An 8,170-nucleotide genomic window follows, 5' to 3' on the forward strand; every position below is an offset into this window, starting at 1 on the left:
TCTGTGTGGTTATTGGGGAGCTGGCAGTTCCAATGACAAACTATGCCTACAAAGCTACTTCTGGCCTCCCTGTCTGTTCAAGTTCTCTCTGAGAGCCCATCTCAAACTTGAACTTGCTATGAAATGAAAAGAGAGGAGGGTTTGATGTGACACTAACCTCCCCTCATCCTCTGCCATTTATCTTGAGAAGGGGTACAGTTTAGTGTGGGTGAAAGCAGTGATGTCTATCAGGAGGACTTTGTATGCCACACTTCATCTCACAAACTTCTCAAACTGTCAGCCCTTGCCAGCATGAAGGACAAGGACGGAGATACTGAGCCTCAGGCCTTTCAGTAAAAGAAGAGATAGCTGTGGAGCTTGATGGCTTGGTCTGGAAAAACCATCTTGATATATGATATCTACCTAGAAGTTCGAGTGAACCATCGCTGTATACAGAAGGCAGCTTCCAGGCAAAGGTAGCATGGAGCACAAGGAACTGGAGTGAGTTTGTGTGGCCAGGAATCAGGAAGAGCAAAATGGTCCATGGAGATGGTTGAGGAGAAGATGATGCAGAGTGAAGGTGATGGGGTCAGTGAAAAGGTTCCCTACCATCATCCACTGTCTGTGGTCTGTCAGGACTTTCAACTTGCTTCTGCCACTGGGTCCACCTGCTCTGTATGGGGAAGTGAACCTTGCTGAGCCAAAATGACCTGTGCATACCTGGGCTATGTCACTGAACGTTTCCTCCCCTCCCTTGCCCTCCTCTCCCTCTCTTTCTATCACCTTGTATCACAGATCTTTAGCTTTCTTTCTCCCAGGACTGGGTGGTGCTTAAGAAACTATCTGGGGTTGTTTGAATGAGAATGGCCCCCCATAGGTTCATGTGTTTGAATACTTAGTTCCAGTTGGTAGAACTGTTTGGGAAGGATTAGGAGGTGTGGTCTTATTGGAGGAAGTGTGCCACTGGGGGTTAGCTTTGAGCTTTCAAAAGCCCATGCCATTCCCAGTTAGCTCTATCCCTGCCTCATGGGTGATGTCTCAAGATGGCTCTCATACCTGTCTGCCTACAGCCATGCTCCCTGTTGTGATGATCATGGACTCACCCTCTGAAACAGTACCCCTAATAAACTTTCTTCTATAAGTGGCCTGGACCATGATGTTTTTTCTCAGTAATTGAAAAGTAACTAAGAAAAGTTTCAAAGGAAGAATTTTGACCACACAGTATGTTACTGTGTGTGTGTGTGGGGGGGGGTGAGCCTGTGGAAAAATGTTCACATTCAAGATATTTTGAAATGACAGATTTTGTACTATGTGAAGGGGCTTCCTAGGACCAAAGCTCTCAGGACTTGCTCAATTCCTGAGTCTTCAACTATCTTCTTCAGGGATGAAATGCTTCAGTTTCGAGGGAGCTGCTATACAACAACCTGCACACACAACATGTACGAACACACATGGGTCATGAGTCCATGGCTTGCACTGTGGTGGTCCCTTTACAGTGGTCATTAGTAAGACATTGACCCACAGCTGGCTCTCCTGATATCTCTGCATCATCATTTATTAGCTAGGTCCTCTGGGGGTAAATTTTCTGAGTTCTCTGAGCAAAATGAACATGATACTTGAGCTGTCTGAGACCATATGAGGATCAACCATGTAGAATACATCTTAGAACAAAGACCCATTGATACTGTTACACAGCGAAGGATTTTACACCTCAGTTCTTACCTTATGGAAGGAAGGAATTCAGTCAAGGGACACAGTCTAACATGAAGTTTATTTAACAAAACAGAGAGGGAGAGGGAGAGAGAGAGAGAGAGAGAGAGAGAGAGAGAGAGGCTACCCCCTAAGAGGTATGGCAGCCCACTGAGACTGGGTACTTCATTGCAGATTTCAAAAAAGTTCTAATGACTATTTACAAGGTAGGTATATTCATGGGCATGAAGTAACCCCTTTTCCTTCCTAAACCATGATGATGTACCCCCCCCCCCACGCCACTAAACCACCACATACCTGATAGGGTATTTTTCTCCATGATCCGGAACAAGCCTAAAAGTAGAGCTAGTGGAACGATAAGGTGAATGATGAGTGATGCTGAGGAAGAAAGGCATAGCTGATGAGGCATAGAAATCAGGAAAATGTCCTTGATTCAACTTTTATTTTATTTTATTGATTTTTGGATACAGGCTTTCTCTGTGTAACAGCAATGGCTGTACTAGAACACCAGGTGGACCTCAAACTCACAGAGACTTGCCTGTCTCTGCCTCCTGGTTGCTGGGATTAAAGGCGGGTTCCGCTACTGTCCAGCTGCACTTTCTATCTAGTTGGGGTCCACAGAACTGCAGCTTCAGGGATACCTAACTGTAAGGGGTGTCCTCATCCTGAGGAGACACATGGACTGAGACTTAGCTGCAGCCTCTTCATTTCTCTTATGTTTAGCTCACTGCATACTTAGTCTCAGGCCCACTCACTAAACATCATCCCCCTTGGGGTCACCCCACCCATTTCCTTCTCATTGAAGTGGTAGCACAGCCCCACCACAGAGCTTAGGACTGTACAACTGTGAGATGAACAGCCCCATGAGGCAAAGGTGTCACATCCATAGAGAACTTCAGCTGAGTGAATTGAGGACAGATGGGACCAGTCATACAGGGTGGTCTTCATCTCTTGGGTGCAATCAACAGACCAGGGTGAGCAGATGTCATGGTATATTCTGGTAGGTGACTCTGAAGAACGAGCCCTTGGCCTTTGACCTGCAGCAAGTGTGTGTTCCCTGGGCAGGCATACTGCCAAGACTCAGCTAGGGTTTATCAGTCATGGGTGTGCCTCAGTGGGGATCAGGGAGCATCCCCAGGAGGCAGGGTCACTGAGGTTTTGGGGCAATTGCTTTCTCCAGGTCATTGTGGTCACTGAGTGTGGAGAGTGTCCCAGCCTGTGACTAGTATAGACTGATAGTGCTAGAAAGTTCCCTTGTCAGTGCCTGTGTGCTGTGGGGGAAATGCCAGGTGTCAGGGCACTGAGTGCAAAGCCAGGTGGAGGGTACAGGGAGGCAAGGGTGAGCAAGTACACAAGATGAGAAGCAAGTCTGCTTATCAAGGACCAAGCATGCAGGCCAGTCATGGTGTCAGAGATTTCTTTGTCAGGTGAAGAAACTGAGTCATGGGTTTCTGCAGCACACCCCAGGACACACCATCATGATAGAGAAACACCCAGATGTAAGACCAGAACTCTTTCTATGTGTTGAGACAGGGTCTCATGTAGCCCATGCTGACTTCAGCCTGTCTCATGTGTGATGACTTTGATTTTCTGATCCCCCTGTCTCCACCTTCCAAGTCCTGAAATTACAAACGTAGCCACCAAGCCTGGTTTCATGCAGTCCCTGGGACCAAACCCAGGCTTTCATGCATGGTAGCCAAGGAGTTTACAAGCAGAGCGCCACCCCTGGTCCAAACCTGCACTGCTGAGTGAGTGTGTGAATGGAATCGACAGCCACTCTTGGGCTCCTAAGCTGTAATGTCAGGGAGTGACCAAGAGGAGCTGGACTTAAGAGTTCAGAGAAACAGACAAGGAAAGACCATGCAAAAGAACAAACCAAGCTTCACAATGATTCAGGAAGTGAGATCACACAGGGAAATGACAGAGAAGGCTGGAGTCATAACAGGAGAGGGTGGAAGCTGAAGGTTTGGGGAGTTTCCCTGAAAGGTCCAGAAACAAGGGAGCTGGAATCCTGGAGGAGAGAGAGAGGAGTTAAAAGGATGCCCTGTGACCACACAGTGGGGGAAGGGCCTGTGAGAAAACATTGATGTAAAAACATGTGTGAATATACACAGTTAATTTATTATTTTATGGGTGTGTGTGTTTTGCCTGGATAATGTCTCTGCACTGTGTGTGTTTCTGAGGTCCATGGAGGTCACAAGTCAATATCAGATCCCCTGGAACTTGAGTTTCAGACAGTTGTGAGCTGCCTTGTGGTGCTGGGAAACCAACCTTGTCCACTGCTAGAGCAGCAGATGCTCTTAACCATGTGAAATTTTAATCTAGAGAAGTTTGTCTCACCCCAGTTCTTATCTTATGAAAGAAAATTTTTTTACTTATGAAAGAAAAAAGAAGTTTACTTAGCAAAACAAAAGGGAGAAGGAAAGACGGGGGGGGTATTGTTAAATATTATCTTATGTGTTACATTTGTTTATGCTGTGGAATATTTGTTTAATGATGCAAAGATGTTTTGTATTCTTTAGGTTGTGTTTGTTTAATTCTGTGAAGCTGTATTACTTTGCCTGTTAAAACACCTGATTTGTCTAATAAGGAGCTTTTTTATGTGGAAATAGTGTCCCACATTGGGCACTATTTTTAGGTAGGGTTTTCTGTTCTGCCAGCCCACTCACAAATAACCACACTGAGACTCACTATTAATTATAAATGCTCAGCTGATATATTAGGCTTGTTACTAACTAGCTCTTAAAACTTTAACGCATATTTCTTATCAACACTCTGTCTTGTAGTGATACCTTTTTCAGCACATATGTTCATCTCCTGCTTCCTCTGTTTCTGCCTGATGACTCCTCATGACTCTGCCCTTCTTCTTCCCATCGTCCTCTCAGTCTGGCTCTCCTGAAAAACCTCTGCTTGCCCAGTTATTGGCCAGTTGGCTCTTTATTAAACCAATGAGAGTAATACATATCCACAGTGTGCTGAAGGATTATTCCACAGCACACCATTGAATCCCCTGGAACTGGAATTGTAGACAGTTGTGAGCTGCATGTGGTGCTGGGAAACAAACTCTGCTGCAAGAACAGAAGATGCTCTTAACCAGCTGAAATTTTAACTCGTGAGTGATCTCTCAGCTCAGCTCTTATCTTACGGAAGGAAAGAATAGATCCAAGATGCTGTGGATATCGCTCTATATAAATAAAACACTGATGGCCAGTGACCAGACAGGAAGTATAGGCAGGACAAGGAGAGAGGAGAATTGGGGAAACAGGAAGGAGGAAGAGACACGGTAGCCACTGCCAGGACAAGCAGCATGTAAAGACGCCGGTAAGCCACCAGCCACGTGGCAAGGTATAGATTTATAAAAATGGGTTAATTTAAGATACAAGAACAGTTAGCAAGAAGCCTGCCACGGCCATACAGTTTATAAGTAATATAAGTGTCTGAGTGATTATTTTATATGTGGATTGTGGGACTGTGGGGCTTGGTGGAACCTGGAGAGAAGCCCTCCAGCAACACCAAGAGACATGCACAGTTTAACAAGAAGATAACTTAGCAAAACCAAGGGAGAAGGAGAGAGTGAGAGAGTGAGAGAGAGAGAGAGAGAGAGAGAGACAGAGAGACAGAGAGACAGAGACAGAGACACATAGACACAGAGAGAAGGAGAATGAATACTGGTATTTTCAATATGAATTTTTAATGAATTTCCACAAATAATTTTGAGGTGAGTGGCACATCATAGGAGGGGATAAAGTGACACTTTCCTGCTCCTAAATCACGATGGACCCAGTCTTGCTTTTTGGGTAATCTCCATGTGATTCATTGAAAGGTATACAGGCAGCAACATGGGAAACTTTTTCACAAAGGAAAATACACTCATAGATACTGTACCATGGCAAATGGAAAAGTGCCCCGAATCTTCCTTTCTGTTTTTGTTTTGTTTTGTTTTTTGTTTTCCAAGACAGGGTTTCTCTGTATAGCTATGAAGCCTGTCCTGATTCTCACTCTGTTGACCAGGCTGGCTTTGAACTCACAGAGATCCACCTGGCTCTGCCTCCTGAGTGCTGGGATTAAAGGCGTGTGCCCCCACCGCCGCCGCCAGCCCTGAATCTTTTTTTCAATATTGTAGGGTCCACAGAGCTGCAGCTTCAGGGATACTTACTATAAAGGGGCATCCTGATCCTCAAAGACACATAGACCGAGACTTAGCTGCACCTTCTTCATTTCTCTTATGTTTAACTCACTGCATGCTTAACCCAGGTCCACTCATTAAATATCATCCCCCCCCCCTTGGTGTCATCCCCACCAATTTCCTTCTCATTGAAGTGGTAGCACAGCCCCACCACAGAGCTTAGGGACTGTACAACTGTGAGATGAACAGCCCCATGAGGCAAAGGTGTCGCATCCATAGAGAACTTCAGCTGAGTGAATTGAGGACAGATGGGACCAGTCATACAGGGTGGTCTTCATCTCTTGGGTGTAATCAACAGACCAGGGTGAGCAGATGTCATGGTATATTCTGGTAGGTGACTCTGAAGAATGAGCCCTTGGCCTTTGACCTGCAGCAAGTGTGTGTTCCCTGGGCAGGCACACTGCCAAGACTCAGCTAGGGTTTATCAGTCATGGGTGTGCCTCAGTGGGGATCAGGGAGCATCCCCAGGAGGCAGGGTCACTGAGGTTTTGGGGCAATTGCTTTCTCCAGGTCATTGTGGTCACTGAGTGTGAAGAGTGTCCCAGCCTGTGACTAGTATAGACTGATAGTGCTAGAAAGTTCCCTTGTCAGTGCCTGTGTGCTGTGGGGGAAATGCCAGGTGTCAGGGCACTGAGTGCAAAGCCAGGTGGAGGGTACAGGGAGGCAAGGGTGAGCAAGTACACAAGATGAGAAGCAAGTCTGCTTATCAAGGACCAAGCATGCAGGCCAGTCATGGTGTCAGAGATTTCTTTGTCAGGTGAAGAAACTGAGTCATGGGTTTCTGCAGCACACCCCAGGACACACCATCATGATAGAGAAACACCCAGATGTAAGACCAGAACTCTTTCTATGTGTTGAGACAGGGTCTCATGTAGCCCATGCTGACTTCAGCCTGTCTCATGTGTGATGACTTTGATTTTCTGATCCCCCTGTCTCCACCTTCCAAGTCCTGAAATTACAAACGTAGCCACCAAGCCTGGTTTCATGCAGTCCCTGGGACCAAACCCAGGCTTTCATGCATGGTAGCCAAGGAGTTTACAAGCAGAGCGCCACCCCTGGTCCAAACCTGCACTGCTGAGTGAGTGTGTGAATGGAATCGACAGCCACTCTTGGGCTCCTAAGCTGTAATGTCAGGGAGTGACCAAGAGGAGCTGGACTTAAGAGTTCAGAGAAACAGACAAGGAAAGACCATGCAAAAGAACAAACCAAGCTTCACAATGATTCAGGAAGAGAGAGCACACAGGGAAATGACAGAGGAGGCTGAGGTCATAAGAGGAGAGGGAGGAAGCTGAAGGTTTGGGGAATTTCCCTGAAAGGTTGAGATACAAGGGAGCTAGAATCCTGGAGGAGAGAGAGAGGAGTTAAAAGGATGCCCTGTGACCACACAGTGGGGGAAGAGCCTGTGGGAAATCTTGATGTAAAAATATGTATGAATATACACAGTTAATTTATTATTTTATGGATATGTGTGTCTTGCCTGGACAATGTCTGTGCACTGTGTGTATTTCTGAGGTCCATTTAATCCATAAGATGGCATTAGATCTCCTGGAGCTTGAGTTGCAGACAGTTGTGAGCTGCCTCGTGGTGTTGCGAAACAAATCTTGTCCATTGCAAGAGCAGCAGGTGCTCTTCACCACGTGAAATTTTATCTAGTGAAGGGTTTCTCATCTCAGTCCTTGTCTTATGGAAGGAAAAGATTTGCCTAGAGACATGGACAGTTTAACAAGAAGTTTACTTGGCAACACAAAGGGATAGAGAAAGACAGACAGACTGACAGACACACACAGCGAGAGATTGTGGAATATTATTTTAAGATGTGTTGCAATTGTTTATCCTGTGGAATATTTTTTATAATGCAAAGATGTGTTGCATTCTTTTATGTTGCATTTGTTCAACTCAGTTAAGCTGTGTTACTTTGCCTGCCTAAACACCTGGATGGCCTGATAAAGAGCTGGATGATCAATAGCTAGATAGGGGAGGCATAGTTGGGCCTACCAGGCAGAGAGAATAAATAGAAAGAAGAGAAGAGAGAGAGGAGAAAGGAGAGGAGAAGAAGAGAGGACCCCAGGGGCCAGCTATCTAGCCACTTATGGAGTAAGAAGTAAAGAAAGTAATATAGAATAGAGAAAAGTGAATGCCCAGAGGCAAAAGGTAGATGGGAATATTTAAGTTAAGAAAAGCTGGCTAGAAACAAGCCAAGCTAAGGGTTGGCATTCATAAGTAATAATAAAACTCCATGTGCTTGTTTGGGAGCTGGGTGGCATGCGCCCAAGGAGCATACAGTGAGAGTAAAGA

This window comes from Peromyscus leucopus, chromosome 1 (assembly GCF_004664715.2).
Source record: "Peromyscus leucopus breed LL Stock chromosome 1, UCI_PerLeu_2.1, whole genome shotgun sequence".
NCBI lineage: Eukaryota > Metazoa > Chordata > Mammalia > Rodentia > Cricetidae > Peromyscus > Peromyscus leucopus.